General features: G+C 47.4%; 1 long non-coding RNA gene and 1 pseudogene across 1 annotated transcript; both read right to left on the bottom strand.

The window, feature by feature from the left end:
- Positions 1-1,501: 1,501 nt before the first annotated feature.
- Positions 1,502-2,371, bottom strand: LOC120679146. The gene is made up of 3 exons (XR_005677008.1): positions 2,301-2,371; positions 2,141-2,237; positions 1,502-2,015 (listed from the first exon to the last, which is right to left on the bottom strand). It is a non-coding gene; the product is annotated as an uncharacterized LOC120679146 (long non-coding RNA).
- Positions 2,372-7,361: 4,990 nt separating this feature from the next.
- LOC120679145 lies at positions 7,362-13,616 on the bottom strand (annotated as a pseudogene).
- Positions 13,617-23,732: the final 10,116 nt, after the last annotated feature.

Below are 23,732 nucleotides of genomic sequence, written 5' to 3'. Positions count from 1 at the left end.
TTTTGCTTGTGCTCTGTAGTCAGCTCTTCATACGTGACAGGTTTGGTGACCGGCAGAACCGATGCTTGGTCCTGATCTCCTGCCATCTCTGCGGTGGGCGTTGTTGTTGATGAAGGTCCCACCAGGCGTGCCGGAATGTGTTGTCGGTCAAAACCCACCGGCGAGCAGCGACAGGCAACACGAAGAGCCGAGAGGTCGCCGGGGCGCTGGCAGGCACTGCTCCCTCGTCGACGGCCCACAATTCCGTCACGCGCCAGGAGATTCCGTAGAAAGTCGGGCGTGCCACCAGACCTATACTCGATCAGGAAGGTGCGAACGTGTTTGTAACGATCTGGCTGCATACACAAACACGTGGAAACATAAGTCCGAGCCGTGGTCGGCTCCCCGGGACGACTCTTGCATCGGCTTTAAAGAGCCGATCGAGTCCCGGTGTCAGATTGGATCTATTGGCATCCGGATATTGATAAATAAAGCAAATAACTGTAAAGCTGCTTTAATTAAATCTAACTAATCTAATCCACGACGGTAAAAGCTTCACTGTTAGATCGGAACATCCTACACATGACTGGGCCTAATGAACATAACAGATAACTAAACCATAATCAAAACAGAGGCCTAAGAACTAGCAAGAGCCGATTCCCGGATCAATTCCCTGTTAAGACTAGAGCAAAGCATTTAATATACCACCGGATCATCCAATTCGTTTGCAAGGCCTAATCTAACAGATATTACGCCAACTCTCAAGAATAAGAGCAAACCATAACAGATCAGATCTACTAGAGATAAAAGAAGCAGGGTGTTGTCTTTACGCACCTAACTCTATGCAACGAGAGCTAGTATAAGATGATAACATGATCGTGTAAAGACAACATGATATTCGTAGATGATAAGCAACAAAGCGCGACAGATCTACTAAAAGTCATGCTACGAACATCAGGATAACTAGCATTACTCGCCATCAAAAACGCTTCAGTACGAGTAATACCAAGGTAAAAGTAAGAACAATACTGCCCTGATCGCAAGAAGCAATCAGGGCAGCATGGCGCTTACTTGGATGAAACCTTAGGATTAGGGGTGGCGATGCGCCGAGAGTTGTTGTTTGCGAGACGTGATGATGTTCTTTTTCATGAATAACATAGGGTACATATTTATAGTCCGGAGACTTGGGAAACAATCTAAACTAATCTTGTCCCGATCGGACTCTATCTCTAATCTTGAATCAAATCTAAAGATACATGGCCCATGTGGCCCAAATGCTCACGCAGGAGCCGATTTACAAGCCTTCTTAATCTTCTGCATTAAGCCCATCTTGCTTTCGGCCAATAAATTAACCCTGTTAATTTATGGCGATAACAGAAAGTAAAGGCAAACAAGAATTGCTAGTATGAAATGCGGAAGCTTAAAGAGCGGGATAGGAGGAAGCAAACTCTCGACACGGGTGTTTATCCCGTGGTTCGGTTAGCCACAAAGGCACACCTACATCCACGTTGTTGAAGCACTCACTAAGAGTATCGCTTCTCGGAAATCAACTCTCTTCCGTGGACTCAACCTCGGTCACCTTGATCCTGGGTTCCACTAAGGAGCTTCTCCACAAAGGATGGGGGTCTCCACATCTCCCGCACAAGGTTGTCGTCGCCACTCCACACCAAGTCAGAGGGTCAATGACGTGCCGGCAAGCCACCAAGCTCTAAGGGGCCAGCGCACCAAGATATCTTCTTGGTTCAACAAAGAACCACGGCACAAAGGCTCAAGGCCTTGCTTTCTCACTCACTAAGAGCTAACCTAGCACTAACACTCTCAAGAATGTGCTAAGGACTAAAGATATGAACACTAAGCTCTTGGATGGCTTGGAGATGTTCTTGGGTATGGGTGTGATGTCCTTGAACTCCAGCAAAATTCAAATGACCGGGGGAACCCATATATATAGGCCACCAAGTGAATAGAGCCGTTAGGAACCGTTATCCAACTTTTCTGTGTAGCGTCGGATAGACCGACGGTGGGGCATCGGTTCATCTCTGCAAATAGAAATGATTAGCCAAAATACTTGCATAAGAATATTGATGGAAGCAAGTGATTCATTCAATCTTCCAAAACCAGGGAAGAACGATGATATAATGTAGGCGAAATAGCAAGCAATAACCTTCTCAAGTGTGCCACAAATTCTTGCCTTGTCATGCTTTTCATCTCCTCGAGCTCATCTTGATAGCTTTGTACCCTCCAAAGAAAGCATGTTGTACCTTATTAAATAATAAACATCAGGGCTCCCGTTTTGTTGCATGAAACCTTTGCATGACACTTACATGGAAATTGATGTGAGTAGCAGGGCCCCAGTATTTCAGATCAGCAAGATCATAAGCCCTTGCAGCCTTATTGTAGGAAAGGTAGGATGCGTATAATGTGGTCGATTGTATTACAATGAGCCCCTTGGGCGGTATATATAGGAGTACAAGGCTTGGAGGGTAAAGCACCTCCCCTAGAGATAAGGCAGGCTATCACGGGATTACATCAATCATAAACTACCATATCTAGAGTTGCCTAATATACTCTAACATCCCCCCACAGTCGTAGCGGTAGCAACACGAACGGTCAGACTGGAGAACAATGGAGATGTATTCCCCCTGCAGTCGGAACGCCAGTGCGAAAGCTTTGACTGGAGACTCATGCAGATGATAGCCCTTTAGTGCCATAGTAGCCGAAGTCGAGGTGGACGTGGTCGAAGCCGTGGAGGGGGCGCGGGTCGAAGCGTCGTCGAGGTGCTCGAGTACGCAAACTCAGCAGCTTCTTGCCGAAGACAGCAGCAGGACGGTGCGGCGGATGATGAAGGTAGGCGGCGCGGTTTGCGGCTTAGGTCACGCTTAGGATAGGGGTGGCGACGGCGCAGGTTGCAGCAAGTGTCGCGCTCAGATCAGGGGTGGCGACGACGTCTTCCTTCAGGAACATCGGCGGCGATGTCCGCGCGAGAACGGCTGGAGGCGTGGAGGTGGATCGAGCGCCTGCTTGACGAAGACCGGCGGCGAGTGGCGCCACCGCCTGAAAAGGCGACGACACCAGTAGGGTGGCTTGATCACGAACATCGTTGCTGCAACCTGGAGGGCGCAGCAACAACCACGTCCTTCGGGAGGGTCGATGATGGATCGCAGACGAACAGCGGGGCGATGTAAACCTGATAACGAATCGGGAAAAACCTAAGAAAAACACACAGTAGCAGCAGGGTGACCTCCGGGTACAATCTCGGGTGCCGTAGCGAATTCCTCTCTCCTTGTCTCTTCCCCACGTGGTCAACACGGGACAGAGAAAACAGAGGAGATTGGAAAACCCGAGCGGCTCTCCTCCGATCGTCAGGCCAAGATCCGCCCCCGCAGCCGCGTCTTCTCGAGAAGCAGAGGCGGCCCTGGGGGAGGAAGGGCGGCGGCCGATGGCGCAGGGGAGGTAGCCGGCGAGGGAAGGGCGGTGGGGCGGAGCCCACAACGCGGCGGCCCGACAGCGACGTCGACCGGTGATGCTGCGGCCCATCCGCCCGACGGCGCGGTCTTGGCTCCTCCCCTCCAGCCGCGCGCGGTGCGCAGGCCGTGCGGCGGCACTGCGAGGGGCTCCTCCCCCTCGGCAGCCGCGCACGCGCGCTGTCGTGTGGCAGCAGCAGCGCTGGGAGGGGGGCTGGCCTGAGGCGCGGAAGGGGCGGGGAAGCCGTGAGCGGGGCCGGGGACGACGACGCAGAGGCGGCGGCGGCCCAAGGCGGGGCCATGGTGATGCCGACGAGTGACGCAGCCACGACGACAGTAGAGGACAGCCCTCCTGCTGCTTGTGGACGATGACGGCGGCGCAGATCAGAGGGATCCGCGGTGCATCCTAGGAGGGCACAGCCCCCGGCGGAGATCGATATCATCGGGGGCGGCGCGACGGCAGCGGAAGCGGCGGCGGCTATGTTAGGATCTAAAACCTAGGCGTCTGATGCCATGTAGGAAAGGTAGGATGCGTATAATGTGGTCGATTGTATTGCAATGAGCCCCTTGGGCGGTATATATAGGAGTACAAGTCTTGGACGGCAAAGCACCTCCCCTAGAGATAAGGCAGGCTATCACGGGATTACATCAATCCTAAACTACCATATCTAGAGTTGCCTAATATACTCTAACACTTATCTTCGGTGTCATAGCCACCTGAAGCACAGAAAATAAACCACCTGAAGCATGACATGAATTAAGCTTTGTTATGTAAAATCAAGCTACAGGATCACCTTAATGAGTACAATTTCCATCTCTGTGGTAGTACAATAACTCAATTAACACATCAGGTTGTATGACAAATAATAGTATCTCAAATCACAAAATAACACAAGACCCAGTTATCTATATCATAAACACATGATGCTACGGAACTGAATATGTAGGCCTACCATTCACATTTACAAATAGGTAAAAACAATGCTAGTAATTTAATTCCACTATCAGCACATGCCACATCTATAAATGAACATCAGGTATCAAGGAATGGCGGAAATAAGAATTGTCTGAAAAGCCAAGTCCACCTTCGGACCACCATTTACATATGCCCCTGTGTAAATATATTTGTCATACAACCTATGAATATCCATGCTCTTATTTTTTTTATTCTAACAAAAGTTCCTAAATTTTCTCTCTAGAGTTTTGTTATTGATTCTCATTAATGTATCCACTAACAATCAGCTGTAATAAATAAACAAGAACTTGACTAAAGGTCAAGTATTGAAAGATCTAGAGCATTAACCTGTTTATGCATCTTATAGTTGAGCTGCGACGTCGTGGACAATAATCTTGCCACCTAAAGATCCTGGAATTGAAAGGGATTCTGTCAAGATATTCTGAATGAAATAACCATCAAGAATGAATGAACAAAACATAATGAGTTGTGCGGAAAATTGCAGTGACAAGTACCTCAGCCTGAGCATCCTCAAGAGTGATCCGCTTCGCTTGCCAGCAGACCTAAGCACGCACGCACAGCCTCAACATAGCTGCAAACCAGAAGCAAGCTAAGTTAAAGCACGAACAAATAAAAGGACAGATGGGCTCACAAGAGACATTGCAGGCACAACCTCTCCACACCATCGCTCCACTGCAGCACATCAGCGCGCCATCGCCTGGCCGCTTGAGTACCCGCTCGCCGCCGCCGCCCCCACATAGCGCAATGCCTCCTGTTGGGCACAGGCGTGCGCCTCCTGCCCCACATCACGGCGCCGCCCAAGGCGGCCACGGTGTTCGAGCCGCCGCGACAGCCGCGAGCACTGCCCCAACGCCAGGGCAGCCCCTCCACATCCCCGCGCAGCAGCCCTGCCATCTCTGCCGCCTCAGCCCTGCTAGTGCGGCCGCCGCGCCCCAGGTCCGGATGGGACACAGCCTCATCCCGTCTCCGCCGCGCCACCGCTGCCGCGCCGTCTCGATCTCCCTATCCACACGCGGCACCGCTGGCGCGCCGACGCCGCGCCGGGCCGCCGGGCACCTCAACGCCCACGCGCACGCCCTGGCCACACAACCACTGGATCTGGCCGGCGCCAAGCCGGATCCGTGGCCCCTCAGGCTCCGCCGCCGTGGAGCGCAGCCCGCGCTGGCGGTTTGCCTCGGACGGAAATGACGGCCATGGCTTCCTGAATCCGCCGGAGGAAGGGGAAAGGGGCTCCGCCGCCGCCCTCCTTGTGGGCCGCACGGGCTTCTGGTGGCCTGCTCGGGCGGCGTCGCGGCGGGCGGAGGCGTCGGTGGGGGGCGGCGGCTAGGGTTCCCGAGTCGCCCGCGTACAGCAGACCTCGGCGGGAGGAGGAGGCGCGCGTGAGTTTCGGGAAAAGCAGAAGAGAGGGGGGGAACGGGAAAAGGAAGGAGGCGCCTGGGGGATTCGAACCCTGATCGTTTCGGGTGGGTTGCGGCAAAGGGAGGCGGCGGGCGCTCGCGTTGAAGCCGGGAGATCCGGAACCGTTAATCTGCGTTGAGGGTCCTAAGATTTGATCGTATACGTTGAATTTCAATGTGGTGTCTTTCCTGGGTACGAATGCCTTGGTACTCAATGTTCCACCATTCTCAGCGGGGTGGTGGGGGTGAATTTTGTTGGTGGCCATTGCGAAATTCGATCGGTGCTTTTGGGGAGGGATAGATAAATAAGTTCTTTCTGTACTATGCGCTACATAAGTTCAGGATAAGCTTGCTGAACTCAACTTAGTTACTAGCACTACTACAAAACAGGGCTTTGATCCTACATATTTATCCCGGCTGTAGTTGAAACCGGGACCAATAATGTCTTTAGTCCCGGTTCTAAAGTCTAGGGCCGGTGGGAGATAAAAAAAGACATTTTATCCCGGTTGATGACTTCACCCGGGACTAAAGGGTCATCTTTAATCTCGGGTGGAGTCACCAGCCGGGACCAAATATTTTAGTCCCGATTGATGACTTCACCCGGGACTAAAGGGGAATTTTTAGTCCCGGGTAAAGTATCCACCCGGGACAAAAGCCGTCTCCATCAATTATTTATCTCCACAGCTCCGTGCTCTCTCTCATCTATCTCTTTCTTTCTCCCTCAAGATCTCTCCACCGCCGGTCATGGCTCTTGGGCTTCCTCCGATCCCCTCCCTCCCTTAGCTTTCGCGGGCGCCGCCGCCTCCGCCAGTGGGGCCGGCGAGCCGCCGCGCGGGGTGCGGGCCAGTGAGCCGCCGCTGGGCACCGGCGTAGGCGGGGCCGGCGAGACACCTCCGCCCATGGCCGGCGCGGGCGGGTGCCCGGCGAGCTCGGCGTGGCCCCGGCGCGGCTCGGCCTGGCTTCGGTGCGGCCGGATCTGGCTGGCTCCGGCGGGAGGCGCGGCCAGGCTCGGCAGGCGGGGACGGCGAGATGCCTCCGCCCATGACCGGCGCGGGCGGGTGCCCTGCGAGCTCGGCGCGTCCCTGGCGCGGCCGCGGCTCGGCCTAGCCCCGACGTGGCCGGATCTGGCCGGCTCCGGCGGGAAGCGCGGCCAGGCTCCGCGGGCGCGGGCGCGGGCGCGGCCGGCGGCCAGCTAGCCCCGGCCGCGCGGCCATGCTTTAGTTTTTTTTCTTTTTTTTTCAAATATGTATATATATGATTGGAATTGATTTGTGAATGAATCTTTTGTAGTTGTGATTGATTTTGTGGAAGATTTATTTGTGATTGTAATTGATTTTGTGATTGCTATTTTGGAGAAATAATTAGAAATGGGGAGAAGCTGCTTGCGTGCGCAGACGAGCCGACCTGGCTGATTTTTTTTTGTTTCCTAAAAATTACATTTGTCCCGGGTCTATTCCTACCGGGACAAAAGGGTTGAGCACATTTGTCCCGGATACGGAATCCCGGTTGTAAAACCGGGATAAAAGGTAGTTGCCAACCGGGACTAATGTTGTGTTTTGTAGTAGTGTAGTCAAGCTATTTATTTATTCTGCAGCTGCACTCCTAGTCAAGCTTGCCCACTTTACAACCACAAACACATAGACTCCATTACAGAGATTGTCAACGAGCCGATAATAGGTAATTCTCCATGTCTTCATGAACAACAGCGCACAAAATGCCATCCAGAGCCCAACCACAAATCCCAATATAAGACCAATATTGAAGGACATCAGTTCAAGTTTGTGCTTGCTGCTATTGTGATAACCATCTATGAGTGAATTATTTCCTGAACAGTTATTTGGAAGGGGAGTCCCACAAAGTCCATTGTTGCTGATGTACATAAGTGTTGGGTTATCCACGTTGATGGTATCGAGTTGCCGTCCTGAGGGTATCCTTCCATACAAATTGTTGTACGACAAGTTGAAGTAGCTAAGGGAAGTCAAATTTGACATGCTTGATGGTATTTCACCAAACAGATTGTTCCAAGAGAGGTCGAGCGATTCTAATGACCGCATGGCCCCGATTTTGATAGGAATTTTTCCATGCAGGTTGTTTGATGAAAGATTCAAATTTATTAAACATCAAGGGAAGTGATGTCCGAGGGAATTTCACCTGTCAATGAGTTGGCTGATAAATCAATGCTCACAAAATATGCCAGTGTGCTACCATACTCGAGCTGTTGCCCTTTGGTAATAATTGGCACGATTTGTCCAAACTGACTAGCTATGGTTACTCCTGCAACATTGTTTCCATCTCCATCTGATAAGGTCACGGCTGAACCAGACAAAAACCTGGAGCCCTTGAGTGTCATTGCTGTCAGGTTTGATAAATACGAAGGCATAACACCGGATAACCTGTTGCTTGATAGATCCAAGTATTGAAGATATCGAAGATTCGTGATTTTGGTTGGAATACTTCCGGAAAATGTATTGTGACTTAGTCGAAGCAACTGTATGCTAGTAAGTTCCCCAATCCACTCAGGTAACCTTCCAGAGAAGTTATTCCATGCAAAGTCCAAGAAACTAAGGCTTGTACACTTCTGCAAAAATGCTGGGAATTCTCCTGACAAACTGTTATTGCTTAGGAGGAATTCTATGGATTGACCAAAACATGGAGGAATTTCGCCCAACAAAAGATTACTTGACAAATCTAGGTCAACTAAGAAACTCAATTTGCACAAAGATTCTGGAATGCTTCCACCAATTTGATTTGAGTACATAAGCAGTGTTTGCATGTCCAGAGGAACTATGAAGCACCAAAGCCACCGATAGAAGAACAACAAGAGATTAGCAAGACTTTAGAAAAGTGCCAATGTTGTGAGTATTATGGTCGTCTATGTTTTCAAGAAGCAGGACAACGTTATCATTTGTTCATCAAGAGGAAATTATCCACCCAAGATCCAGTCCTAGAAGAAGTCGCCCAAGATGAAGACAGTACTCAGACTATAAACCTCGAGGATTGGAGTATCTCTTTCAAAAAAAATTCAGTCTAAAAGAAGCAAGCAACCCAAGAAACAAATTGGTAAAGCAAGCCAAGAGAAGGGCCAACAAAGCCAATGAAGGAATGGATGATTAAAGTAGGAGTTAGACTGAGTATCCATTAAGGGTTGATGTGAGTTGTGGAGAATAAAGAAGCATGTCTGCAGAGTATTGTAAGAGGAAATGACCGAGAAGAAAGTTAATATGTGTTGGAAGCTACCCAACTTAACCTCTATATCTTGCTAGCTTTGTGAATCTCGGGACGAGATTCCTTTTAAGGGGGTAGTTCTTTCACACCCTGAATTTTTTGGATTTCAGAATGTGATTAAAATTAAAACTAAAAAACAATTTTCTTGTAATTTTAAAAATTTATCCAACACTTATTTTCTTTACAGGGAATTTAGTATAAAAGAAAATAGATTGGTTGTTTTTCTAAATTAAATGAGGTTGTTTGGTTTGTTTGCATTCATGCCGCAATGCATTATTTTTTATTTCTTGTTGTTCAAAGTGAGTTTGAGTTTAGATTCCTGAATTCAAATTTAATTTGAATGTGTTGTTCTTTTCAAAAAAAAATGCAAAACCTATCCCCTTTACCCTATCCCTTTTGAGCCCAGCCCACTCTATCTCCCTCTCCCATTTCTTTTCCTTTCTTCCCCCTCCGGCCCACTCCTTTCCCGCGGCCCAAGCTCTCCACCCCGGCCCAAAACCACTCTCCCAGCCCACTCCGGCCCGGCGCCCCTTTCCTTTCTCCCTCTCCCACTGACAGGCGGGGCCGCCCATCAGGCCTTCCTTTTTCCTCCTCCCGTATCCGACCGGGACACCCGAATCCGGATGCCGCCCGGGTGCCGCGCCGCCCGCGCCCTTGGCCCGCATGTCAAGGGGGACGCCGCCCCTATATAAGCAGGGACCCGCACCCCCCTGGAACCCTATCAAGCCGAAGCCGTCACCCCTTCACGCGCAAACCCTAACCGCCATTGTTGAAGCTCCGCCCGAGCTCGGAGCTCTCCGCCGCGCCGCCGTTCCACCGCATCCCCGACGACCTCGAGCCGCCTCGCAGTTCCGCCTCAAGGTAGTGAAGCCGCAGGACCTTTTCCCCCCCATCCTCTCGCGCTATCTCGCCCGGGAGCGCTCGCCGTCGCCGTTGTCCGCCATGTGCCGCCGCGAGCTCTGCTCCGGCCATGCTAGCCCGCGCTGCTGCCCTAGATGGCTTTGCCGTGTCGTGCCCTTGCTCCCAGTCGAAATCGAGCCCCGGACGGCTGATCCGGCCTAGTCCGGCAGTTCGCCGCCACACACGCCTCGCCGCTGGCGCCTTGCGCCGCCGCCAGCTCCGCCCCAACTCTTCCCGGCCGTCAGGTCTCAATCGAACGACCACGATTAGATCTATCCAGAGTCAAACCTAGACATTACTGGTCAACCCTATGCGACTTTGCAAAAGAGACCCTCTCTTTTATAGAAAAAAACCGCAGTCCAGCATAGTTCAAAAGTAATTAGGTTTAAGTCCTTTTATTTCTATTTTAGCCCCTGAGCTTTTCTAAAATCGAACCCACCGTCCTTAGCCTGTAGATTTTCACACTAGCCCCCGAGTTTAGGGTTTAATTATGTTCTAGTCCCCGGTTCCTCCAGATCTAGCCCCTGGAAACTCTGTTCTCTTACAAATAAGTCCCTAGAATCTTGTTTTAGCCACAACTTCTTCGTTTTAGCTCCATTTTTATCGATTCTTGCGCTCACGTGATACTTGTGACGTGTGCAATTGCTTTATCACCTTGTTATCCTTTGTGAGCACACTTTAATGTGCCTAGCAAATACTTTTTGCTAGCCCTTTGTGTCCATAGTTAATTGCGACTAGATCCCTAAAGCACCGTTTATCCCATAGAATCGCCGTTTTAGCTCCGTTTTCCGTGTTTCTTGCGCTCTCGTAACTGTAGCAACGAGCCCTATCCTTTAGTGCGTTCTTAGTTGTACTTGTTTAGCCCTATCCTGTAGCAACGAGCCCTATCTTTTAAAGCATTTCTTTTGTTTTGGTGTAATGTTCTTAGTTGTACTTGTTTGCTTTGTATGGTTGCTCGTTGATTACTCCGAGTAGATGGATCACTGTTTGATGATTGAAGATCAAGAGTTCCAAGTGAGCAAAAGCTGAAGAGCAGTAAGAGTAGCTTTTCGTTGGAGAAAGGCAAGTGACCCTAACCATACTTCTATCTATGCTTATTTACAAGAGTATTATGATCTAATCGAAACAAGGAGAACCACCCAAGAAAACCGTACAACCACAATACCATATGGCTCTGATCTTGGCTAAGTAATTAGATGATCTATATGTCGTGCCTGGGGCGTTTGATTTGTGGATTTTGGGTTATCGAGCTTTGAGGAGTGTGTGATGGAAGCTTCGTCTTCTGAGGTACCGCAGAAAGCAAGGGACCAATGCGTACATATAGTGATTCTTTAGAAAAGCTTCGTAGCGTCCCTATGCAATCACACCTCGGAAGTGTGGTATTGTGCCTGATCAGCACATATGCGTGGTTGGGTTCAAAGTTCTTCGAAACTTTTACACGAATTGTGGTGAAAGTGTACAACCTCTGCAGAGTGTAAAATTGATATATCAGCCGTTCTCACGGTCAAGAGCGGCTTGGACCCTCACATGATTAATTAAATTAAAGATGGATTTAAATCATTTTCTGGTTATTTCTTGTGGCCTTGCTGAGTACCAACCATAAGTGTACTCACCCTTACTTACTGCTGCTCAGAAGGAGAAAGTTGTGGTGAAGTCTATTGAAGATGTTGCTGAGTTCTAGGTGTACGCAACCCCCAGTCGATTGCCTATGAAATTTGCAGTCTTCGTTTCCAGGATAAGCTGAATAACTCTGATAGTTGTCTTTTAACTGTTTTAGTTCTCTTTTTTGTGATACTGTTACTGATTATTCACTTATAATGTCCCTATATGTATGAAACTTGATCTTGGCATACATATAGTTATGTATTCGGTTTTGTTCTTAAAAACGGGTGTGACACAAACTTTGATGGTAGTGTTCCTGAAAATGAATTTGTAGACATGTCCAAAACAGTGATATTTCTCGGTAGTGGTGGTATTGGTCTAGTAAGTAGGTTAGAACTCATGTTTAACTCTACAAAGGCCATGTCAATTAGATGTGCTGGCAAACTTCCACTTAATTGGTTATCAGAGATGTCCATATATATAGTGTGTGAAAATGTATCCCAGAACCAGTCAGGAATCTTGTCCATTAGACTTGTGCTTGAAAAGTCAAGTTTAGTAATTTCTAGTTGCCACTGAAGCCAAGCAGGGAACAGATGGCCCATTTGGCAAGATGCCAAAAGTGCAACCTTCAGGCTGAAGGGAGGAATCCAGTCGGTATCCACTACAAGCTCCAAACTGTTTGAGGATAGGTCTAACTTTTTCAAATTTATGAGACCTGAAAAATGCTCTTCACTGATGACACCACTGAAGTTGTTCCTGCTAAGGTCCAACAAAGTCAAATTTGTAAAAGCACCAATTCCAGTCGGGACAATTCCGCTAAGCTGGTTATTTGAGAGATCTAGTGTTGTTAAACATGTACAATTACTAAGCTCTGGTGGGATAATTCCAGTGATGTTATTATTGGAGATGTCAAGCACAATCATTCTGGTGAAGCGCCCTATGAAACTTGGCAGGGTTCCAGTGAAATTATTCGAGTAGAGATGAAGCTCCTTCAGTATCTCCCATCCCCATTGGGACAGGATATCCATCAACACTGTTATGTCGCCATTCATTCCATTATCAGTGAGGTCTAGGATTTCCAAACTGCAAAGGTTCTTAAAGTTCCCTTCCATCACCAGTCCATGGTTAACACCGAACGACAAATCAAGTAATTGCAGAGATGTCATGTTTTCTAGAGCGTCATGAAATTGGCCAAACAGCCTGTGGTATCCAAGTTTGAGGTACTTCAGCCTTGTCACCTTCCAAAACCAACATGATGCAATTTCATGGTCAAAACTATTCCCAGATAGATCAAGCTTGTAGAGTTTTGTGAGATTCAGATATGGAAGTGATTGGTTTGCGCTGCCAAGAAAGCAGAACTAAAGATCAATGACCCTTAGAGAAGGAATACTATTTAGCACATGGGACCAGGCAGATATCTGTGAAAGATTTACACTGCTCATGCCAAGGAATTGTAGTGGTAAATCTTTTATCCAGGTGATGTCTGTTGAGTACAACTGGGAACCAAGATCTTGGGAGCCGAGATCAAGATACTGCAACTTAGATAGCTTACCAAGCTGAGGAGGCACTTCACCGCTAAACGGTATGCCAGAGAGGTTGAGATACCTCAAACTCCTCATGGAGCCCAGGAACAAAGGTACTGGTCCTTGATCCTCTGTCAAGCAGTTCCTGCTTAGGTCCATGTGCTCTAGTTGCTCAAGGGAAAGCAGAGAGAGACTCAACTCACCGAACAGAGCGTTTTCATCGTCACATCCATAAACGGAGTTGATGTCTGGATTCTGATTGCGAAGGTCAAACTTGAGGGCGTGGCCAGTCTTGTTGCTGCACCTGACGCCTCTCTACCGGCAGCAATCTCGGCCGTGCCATGAAGCGAGGCGGTTGGTGAGGTCAGATTTGATGCCCTTCTTGAAGGAGAGCAAGGCGGCCCTCTCGGCGGAGATGCAGCCATGGGAGTCCTGTCTTTGTCTCACACCACCGGTTAGGGACCATCTGGTGCTTATGAGCGTGAGGAGGAGGATGAGTGAGGGAATTGTTGTGGGAAGCATGCAGGAAGAACAGCAGGGCAAAATGCTACCGCAGAAGCACAATCCTGACTGGCTAATTTAAGCCACAAGGGTCGCATATAACATAGGGCACGGTGAGGCATCAACGTCGTTAGAAATGTCGGCCCCGTTTGGTTTGCTAAAGTAGCACAAATTTTGACCAATAACTAAAGGTACTAAATAAAGACAGTTTACAAAATTAACTCCACAACTCCTGCGCTACTTCGCGAGACGAATCTAATGAGGCTTTGGACCGCACAATTAGAGGATGGTTACTATAGCATCACTGTAGCCAATCATTGATTAATTAATGCCATTAGATTCGTCGCGCAAAGTTACACCTATCCGTGAAAATATTTTGTAAATAAACTTTATTTAGTACTTTATGCATGAAAGATTCTTTTTGTAGCGTGAGTAGCGTAGGGAAAACAAACAGGGCATCATTTACCCTGTTCGAAATTTAGCTTCGTCCAGCCGGCCTGCAGCCCTCTTTCGTTCATACCCTGTTTGGTGGCTTCCACGAAACTTCCTTGCTATTTCCAGTACTCCTTCATTCACTCCTCGTCTTCTCCGTTGACTACCGTCGCCTTCACCGCAATGCCTCCTCTCTTCCTGAGCGCTGCCCAGAAGCCGCTACATCCTTGAGCACTCGGGCCGCCGCGGCCGCGGTCGTCACAGCACCGCAACCACCACGGCTGACCAGCGCTGCCACGCCTGGGAGACCGACCTGCTATTGTTCACCACGTGCCTCCAAGACCAACTCCAAGAAAATAGTTATCTTTCTAGTTAAATTTGAGGTTTTTCGACCATGTAAAAAATAAAGGGCCTTCTAATGATGGAGAAACCAACATACTCTTTTTTTTCATTCTCCAAATGCCAACTGCTTATTCAATTGTCCCCTCCACACACACTGGCATGTGGGTCCCACGCATCATCCCCTTCCTTCTGTTCTTTTATCCTCCCCGGATTCCCCTCTTCGCCGTGGCCTCCGTGCTCGTCATGTGTCATGTTGCACCACCGCCGCCACGGACTCGAAGCAGTTGATCTTATCGAACTCCAGAAGCTCAAGATCGAGTTGCTGCTAGCTTCCTGCGATCATAGACAAGATCCGGGCCTTCTCGATCCCGGCAGACATCTCAGTGAGCGTGTTCTCCACCCGCCTGTCGTGGAGGACCCCCAACATAGGCGTAGCTAGTGGTATGCGCGGATATGGTCCGACATAACCTAGTCTAGCCCAACAAACAAATCTATCTATCTATATTTTTATATATCTATATATATTTTAAAAATGACTAAGATTTCAACCTAAATTTTTGATTTGGTCGTGTCATTGACATGTGGGTCTTAGTCCACCCCGTATGTGTGTGTCGAACCATCCCTCCATTCACGACTCGAACACGTAGATTCCTACAAATTAACGCACAGTACGTGTCCGATACTTATACCAACTTTTTCCATAGTAACATACGGGCATAATTGCCTATTATACTATAATAAAAGTTGAAAGAAATAAAACTCTTCATCACTAAGATTAGACCCAATATACTCCTCACGGAGGTTCCACTTGCTAGGTCAAAGATTTGACGAAAGAGGATGTAGACCCACCATAATGATCTTTTGGTAAGACTTGTTTGACATCCTAACTTGCCATGCCACCTCAGTTCCTAGCTCCCGCCAAGCACCAGGCCGCCTCCCACCTCTAGACCTGGTGAGAGCATTTTCTTCTTCATTCTCTCCTCAAGTTTTCTAACTCTCTAACACTAACTTTTCTTTAATGCAACCTAATTTGTTAGCTAGTTTTGTTGCTAGATTTTAGCATGATTTAGTTCAATTGATGTAGGTTGTAGATGTATACAGTAGAAATTACAATTGTATTGCATTGATCGTTTACTCACTCATGTATTATGCAGACTTAGGAAAAACACAAGAACAATAGATCTAGGAAACCAACAAGTGAGCCAAGAACTGACACAAATGACACAAATTTCCAGCTCAATGTTATGCTTCGCTCCACTGTTATGTAAGGAACATGGCCCTATTAGGCCATTGTTTGTGATTCTGGTGATTGTGTGACAACATAATCAATGGGACCAACAAATTTGTGAGATCATATTTGTAGGATTTATTAAGTCCCATGGATGATGTCCAAACCATCTCCAAGACATCCAATCCACCGCTGAGACACTCAAACGTAGTGAAAAAGCAAAGATTTGGACAAAGCTTGTAGAAAATAGTTGCACCGAAAGAACTGACGCTATGCCATCGGTGTAACCGATGGGCATCGGATGAAACGATGCTAGGGCGTCGGTGCATTAGGGAGCACAGGAGTTCAGCCGAGTGAAGGAAGCTAAGAGGCACCGGTTGAACCGATGGTGCCAAGCTGAGGCATCGGTGCAAGCACCATACTATTGACCAGAGAGCATGATAAGGGCACAGAAGCCAACTCTTCAACACCGGTTAAACTGGTGGTCATCCGTGCAAGGCGTCGGTGCATTGCCACGTCAGAAGCAGAAGAGCTGAGAAGAAAATATGAAGACCGGTTGAACCGACACCAAGGCATCGGTTTAACCGGTGGCCACCACGTCAGCAGTCAGTAGGCCAACGGCTAGTTTGAAGCTGTGAGTGACCGGTTGAACTGACGGTGGCCCATCGATTCAACCGATGCCCTACGCAGAAAAAGGGTAACAGCTCCAAACGACTAGTTAAACTTGGTGGCCTATATATATGCCATCCCCCGGCCATTTGGAGTTTGTTGGAGTTGCTAGAAGTCCCACACACATCCAAGAACATCTCCAAGCCATCAAAGAGCTTAGTGATCATATCTTTAGTACTTAGCACATCTTTAAGAGTGTTAGTGCTAGGTTAGCTCTTTAGTGAGTAAGATAACAAGGTGTTGTGCCTTGTGAGCTGGTTCTATAGTGAACTAAAAGAAGATCTCGGTGTGCCGACCCCTTGGAGCCTTGTTGGCTCGTTGGCAACGCCAACGATCCTCCGACTTGGTGTGGAGCGGCGTCGACAACTTTGTGCGGGGGGACGTGGAGACCCCCACCCTTCTTGGTGAAGCTCCTTAGTGGAAAGAGGGATCAAGGTGATCGTGATTGTGTTCACGGAAGAGACTTGATTGCCGTGAAGCGATACTCTTTGTGAGTGCTTCAACAACGTGGATATAGGTGTGCCTCTGTGGCTAACCGAACCACGGAATAAATCCACGTGTCAAAGAGTTTGCTTCCTCTCATCCCTCCTTTAAAATTTCGTATTTACTTATTGCAATCTTTATGCCTTTACTTTCATAGAGTAGTATCTTAATAGGATTGGCTATAGGTTGCTAAACTCTTTTTGGATGGGAGTTTCACACTAGAAGAACCGTAGTTGCACATTTGGATAGCACGTTTTAGTTTAAGTTTTGTGCAAACTAGTTGGAGCCATAGGTTAAGGTTTTGAGTTGCCTAATTCACCCCTCCCTCTCTTAGGCTAAAGCACCTGACCACTGTCATGTTAGATAGGCAATTCAATAGTTACCGACGAATGAAGTTCCATGTCATTTAGTAGTTGTGTACCGAATTATTGGATTATTTTTATGAAATTTTACCGAATTGCTAAATGGATTTTACCGGTTTGCATACAAAATTTTGGTTTGGCATACCCCATGCAAAAATGCTAGCTACGCCACTGACCTCCAACACCGGTAGCCAGCAGCAGTGGCAGGTGGAGCTGGCGTCGAATCAGCAGAAGGGGAAGGCCACGGAGCAGCGGGCGGCTGCAACAGAGAGGAAGGCACAGTTCGCGCCAGAGTTCGACGGGATCAACCGCTTCGAGTCCTCGACCAGCAACATGGAGCCATTCCAATGGCGATGCAGGGGCGCGAATCGGCGCTCCGGCGAGGGCAATGGTGATACGGCGGCGCGAATCGAGCCCTGGCTCTGAAGACTTGGTCGGCGTGGCGGCGTCAGCTTCACGGCAGCGCAACGGCGGCGCAGGGCAGAGTGGAGCGGGGCGTGGTAGGGCGAGCAAGGTGCGGGAAGGAGGCACGGGCGCGCGGGAGGAGGGGATGGCGAGGAGGAGTTCCTTGGCAAAGATGCCGACCGAGCGGGGTTGGATGACGAGCACGTTAGCGAGCCGTGGGATTCTGTTTTTTGGAAGTTTATCTATTTTTACCTATCCCATCTAATTTAGTTGATCTCTTAGAAATGCTCCAATGTTGCGCTGGTAATGTTGTTTCGGAAGCTGTTCCAGTGCCGCCGCCTCCGCTGGCGCGTCCACCGAGCTCCCGTCATAGAGCTCTGGTCGCCATCAATCATCCTGCACTATCGCGAGATCGAGACCGTCGGCAGGCCCGGTTATGGTGGCGACACGGAGGCCTCGGCGGCGCCCGACTCCGATACCAGCTTACTAATGCAGGCAGCAGCGCTCGGGGTGCTCGGGTTTGATTGCCTTAGGTAAGGTCTACAGCCCCGCCGCCGACGCCGCGAACCGGCGGTGACGCCTATTGACTCGGCGGTGATAGGGTCTGCTGTAGTAGTGAATTGAAAGCCTTGACGGTGAAATTACCCAATTCCCTTCCTAAGACCGTACTCGACAATTTCGAACACATGGGTGCCCTTCTCCACTGACGCGGTTTGGATGCCACCATCTCTGCTGTGACTATTCCTAAAAACCGCTGAACAGGTCGTGTGGGTAAAGGGATCAAATGGGATGGAGGGAGAGGTTTCGTTATGATGATGTGGACAGTGGACCGCCCAATGTAACACACTTATGAATGATAAACTACAAATATGAGCAAAGTATTATTCAAAGTGAACAAAAAGTCCACTCAGGAACAAACGAGTTCGTAACATTGAACAATACTCTACAAAACAAACAAATAATTTAGCATCATGAACAAATGAGTCTACAAAGGGGAAAAAACTCTCAATCATGTCCATGTTGCCAAAAAAATTTCTTACTTATCTACAAAGTGAAAAAAAAGTCTACAAAGCCAATAATTTAATACCACAAACAAACTATTCTACAAAGTGAACAAAATAGTTTCACACACGAACAAATTGGTTTACATGTACAACAAATGCATCTACATTACTAGCATATTATTCTTAAATCCGGGCAAATTGGTATACACTAAGTACGGATCATTCTTCAATACTGACAAATAATTTCAAATGGCAAACAATTCATTCAAATATATGGTGCTAATACCTAGTTAAAAAAACAAAGAGGATGATACAAAATAAAAAAATATAATTACAAACTGGTTAAAATAGCTAGAAAAGGAAAATAAGCAAAAAGAGAAAGAAAAAGAAAAACATGTTGTATCTACAGGGTTTGAAGAAAAAAAAGAAAGAAAATGCAAAGAGTAGGTGGGGGGAGGGTGGAAAGGTATAACGGAAAAAAGAATAAAAGAAGTGCCTGTGTAGCAACGGATGTATTAGAATGGTTTTCAGGGTAAACATATTTTGGTATAACTCTGTAAAACATATTGTATCACCATCTGAATGCATCAATGGTGATTGGACCATATAAAATTGGGATTCCGAAGAAATATTCCTGGGGAAGTTTAAAAGTGCAAGTTATTATGATCAATATTTATTATGAGAACCAAATCAAATTTGATATGATATATTAGCAGCCAACTAATGTAACTAATTGAGGAATAATATATAGCAACCAGTTAATGCATTTCTAACAGAAAAATATACATAAATAAGACAGCTGGTAGACGCATGAATCTCTGCCTAAAAAGAAAAAGTCTCCTGAGGTGTGACTATGACAATGGCGCAGATTTATTTGATCTGCAAGGTGCCAAGCTTTCGGGTTTGTTATCTTAGGCCACATATACTATTTATTGATAATTAAATAAATAATATTTTATATTAGATTATTTACACACTTAAAAAGAAGAATGAATTTAGGGAATAAGTGTGTAAATAGATATATTATTATTGTATATTTGTATCTATATTGTGAACGTGACTCCTGCACATATGAAATCGGTACTCCAGATAAATCTTGGAGATGAACTATAAATCTATCGGCCAAGCACTACGATCAATTTTCAAGATTGACGAAATCTGAACTAGAAAAATGGGGTTCTTTATCTTTTGTATTAGCTGCCAACTCATGCGACCAATTAATAAATGCATACCCAGAAAGATATGGAGGTAAAAAAAATAATTAATGAAAAAAAATGTACCAAAAGAAATGTGCCAGAATAGCTTGCTTGCGGCTCCCGTCTATAAAAGCAACAAACACTAGCTTGGCAAAACAAAGGAGCCAAGTAGCCTCGCAGAAGAAGAAACCAAGTAGCCATTAGTTTCCACAAACAAAGAGGTTAGGTATCCTCATGGCGTGCTCCAAGAAGGCACTCGTTGTCTTCCTCGCCGTTCCACTGCTGATGGCTCTCCTCGCTGCGACTGTGTCAGCAGATCTTTGCGGCCAAGTTCCGCACTGCGAGGTGAATCAGTGCGAGGCGTCGTGCTTCGTCACGGGCCACCAAGGTGGGACATGCAAGCTCATCGGAGGGGCTCCGAGCTGTTGCTGCGCAGGATCATCTTCTGCCTCCATCGGTGTCCACCAACTTCCTCATTGATATATCTGTGGCCTCTGTGGGTTGCTTGGCGCATGGTTAAGGATTTGAGTTTTCAATTTTTTATGCTATTATCAGTCGGAATCATAAAGGTGTAACTATATAGTTGGACCATACTAATAAAAAGATTCTGCAATTTATAGCCATTTCACAAAACCGTAACTGCTTGCAGCCTGAGTAACAAGAAATATAATACAAGCTCGGTTAAAGATATGAAGGCTATTTCCCATAATATCTTCCATGAAATTGAAGGCTATTTTTCTAGATAAAGGAATATCCAGGCCTTGAATCAACAGACAAATGATGGATCCAGGCATCCAGCTCTCGCCCTACAAGAGTTCTTAGACTCTAAGGGTCCTTTGGTTGGGCTTTTGGATGTGGCTTTTGGCTCAAAAAAACAAAAGATAAACCAAAGGGCCCAAAAGCAGTTTTCACCCTAGTAAAAATCAAAAGAACCTTCTCCCCCTACTTTCATTGGCTTTTGGTCAAAAAATTACCCACTTGCCACTGGCATGGTTATGTAGTTTCAGTTCGCTTCTTTCTTTTCCGTGAAAAGAAATAGAATTGGCTGTGGAAGATGTGTATCCCGAAGTAGAGCATAGAGAATGTATGGGGCACTTGTGGAAGAATATGAAGAAAAATTTTAGTGGTGATCTTTATGGAAAAAATATGTGGTGTGCTGCCAAGAGCTTCATAGTTTCAAAGTTCAACTATTTCATGGGGAAAATAAAAGAGAAGGATCCTAGTGCCGTTGAATGGTTGGACGAAAACCATCTATTGTGTGGAGTAGAAGCAAATTCAGTGAAGACTGCAAGGTAGATTACATCAATAACAATCTCTCTGAATGTTTTAATAGTTGGGTGTCAAAAATTAAGCACCTTCAGATTGTGGAAATGCTTGACCACATTAGACAAATGATCATTGTCACACCCGGTTTTAAGAACAAAACCGAATGCATAACTATATGTATGCCAGGATCAAGTTTTATACATATAGAGACATTATAAGTGAATAATCAGTAACAGTATCACGAAAAAGAGAACTAAAACAAATAAAAGACTATCAGAGTTATACAGCTTATCCTGGAAACGAAGGCTTCAAACATCACAGGTAATCAACTGGGGGTTGCGTACGCCTAGAACTCAGCATCATCTTCAAAATACTTCTCAGCAATTTTCCCTTCTGAGCAGCAGTAAGCAAGGGTGAGTACATTTATGGTTGGTACTCAGCAAGGCCACAAGAAATAACCAGAATGTGATTTATATCCATCTTTAAGTTTATTAATCATGTGAGGGTCCAAGCCGCTCTTGACCGTGAGCATGGCTAACCGGTTAGTTTTAACTCTGCAGAGGTTGTACACTTTCACCACAATTCGCGTAAAAGTTCCGAAGAACTTTGAACCCAACCACGCAATGTGCTAGCTAGGCACAATACCACACTTCCGAGGTGTGATTGCATAGGGACGCTACGAGGCCTTTCCGAAGAATCCCTATATGTATGTGTTGGTCCCTGCCTTTGCGGTCCCTCAGAAGACACAGCTTCCTTCACCCGCTCCACAACACGAACTCATAACCACCAAGCAAAACAACCCCAACACAACATATAGTTCATCTAATTACTTAGCCAAGACCAGAGCCATATAGTATTGTGGTTGTACGGTTTTCTTGGGTGGTTCTCCATATTCCAATTAAATCATATCATCTTGTAAATAAAACATAGATAGAAGTATGGTTAGGGTCACTTGCCTTTCACCAACGAAAAGCTACTCCTACTGCTCTTCACTGCTCTTCAGCTCTTGCTCACTTGGGATTCCTGATTTTCAATCTTCAAACAACGATCCTTCTACTCGAATCAATCATGGGCAAACATACAAAGCAAACAACAAGATACATCTAAGAACAATACACCAGAACAAAAGAAAGGCTTTAAAAGAACATACTAAAGGATAGAGCTCGCTGCTACGGTTACGAGAGCGCAAGAAAAACGGAAAACGGAACTAAAACGACGATTCTATAGACGAAACGGTGCTTCAGGGATCTAGTCGCCATTAACTAGAGGGTTAAGGACTAACAGAAAAGATTTGTAAGACACAATAATGTGTGCTCACAAAGGATAAAAATGTGATAAAGCTATTGCACATGATGCAAGGATCACGTGAGCACAAGAATCGTTGAAAACGGAGTTAAAACGAAGAAGTTATGGCGAAAACAAGGTTCCAGGGGCTTATTTGAAAAAGATTTAGACTTCCAAGGGTTAGATCTGAAGAAAACAGGGACTAAAACAAGATTAAACGTAAACTTCAAGGGCTAGCTTGCAAAAGAAAGAGTCCTGGATGGCGGGTTCTAATTTTTAAAAGCACGGGGTTTAAAACAGAAGAAACATAGCTGATTTGTGAATACTTTTGAACTAGTTAGGACTGCGGGTTGATTTCCTATAAACTGAGGGGCTCTTTTGCAAAGTTATCGAGTGTTGACCGGTATGTAGGCTGTTGACTCGGGTTTAGATCTAATCTCGGCCGTCAGATCTAGATCTGAGGGTGGGGACGCGATGCGCCGGCGCAGAGCGCCGGCGGCAAGGCTTGGCGGCGGCGGCGGTGCTGGTGCGTCCAGCGGCGGCGAGCTCGCTGGCGATGGCCGGAATCGGCTGTACGGGCACCATTTCGAGCTCGGGTTGACCTGGGAGAGGTAATACGCGGCGGGGAACGCGTCTAGAGGGTCGGCTCGGGGCGTAGAGGCGGAGCTACGGCGACGATGAGTTATAAAGCACGAGGGAGAGTAGAAGAGAGGGAAGGGAAGGGGGCGCGGCATTCCTCACCCTACGGCGAAGCTCCGGGGACACACGGGCATTGAGTGGAGGCGGCGGAGCAGCGGGACGACGGCGGCCCGGAGCTCCCGAGCTCCAATCGCGGCCGCGGCTAGGGTTTGCGGTGAAGGCTGCGGCGCGGGTTGCGGAGGGGTTCCCAGGGGCGGTGCGGTGCTTATATAGGGGCGGGGACCGGGCCTTGGCATGCGGGCCAAGAAGGAAGGAGCGGCGCGGGGCGTGCGGCGGCCGGGTTCGGACTCCACCGGGAGTCCGGCTCCGTCACGAGGTCGGGGGCGACCCCGACAGGCGGGCCCCGTCTGTTGGTGGGCTGCGGGAGGGGGTGGCCGGGATGGGCTGGGCTGGGCCGGAGGGAGATGGTGGGCCGCGTAATTGGGCCGGGACAAAGGGGTAACGGGCTGTCGGTGGGAGTTCATGGGCCTGCGGGAAAGAAAAGAGAAAGAGAGAGGGAGAAGAAGTGTTGGGCCTTCTGGGCTGAAAACAAGGAGAGGAAAAAGAAATGCCTTTGCATTTTCTTGAAAAGAACAAACACATTCAAAACAAATTTGAATTCAATAATTCAAACTCAAAATGAACGACAAGCAATAAAACAATGCATTGCAGCATGAATGCGAACCAAACCAAACATCCTTATTTAATTTAGAAAAATCAACCAATCTATTTTATTTTATAATAATTTCCCTGTGAAGAAAATAAATGTTGGAAAATTTTTAGAATTATGAGAAAAATGTTGTTTTATTTTTAATTTCA

The sequence above is a fragment of the Panicum virgatum genome, chromosome 6N, assembly GCF_016808335.1.
Source record: "Panicum virgatum strain AP13 chromosome 6N, P.virgatum_v5, whole genome shotgun sequence".
NCBI classification, from domain to species: Eukaryota; Viridiplantae; Streptophyta; class Magnoliopsida; order Poales; family Poaceae; genus Panicum; species Panicum virgatum.
This window is presented reverse-complemented; position numbering and strand designations above follow the sequence as displayed.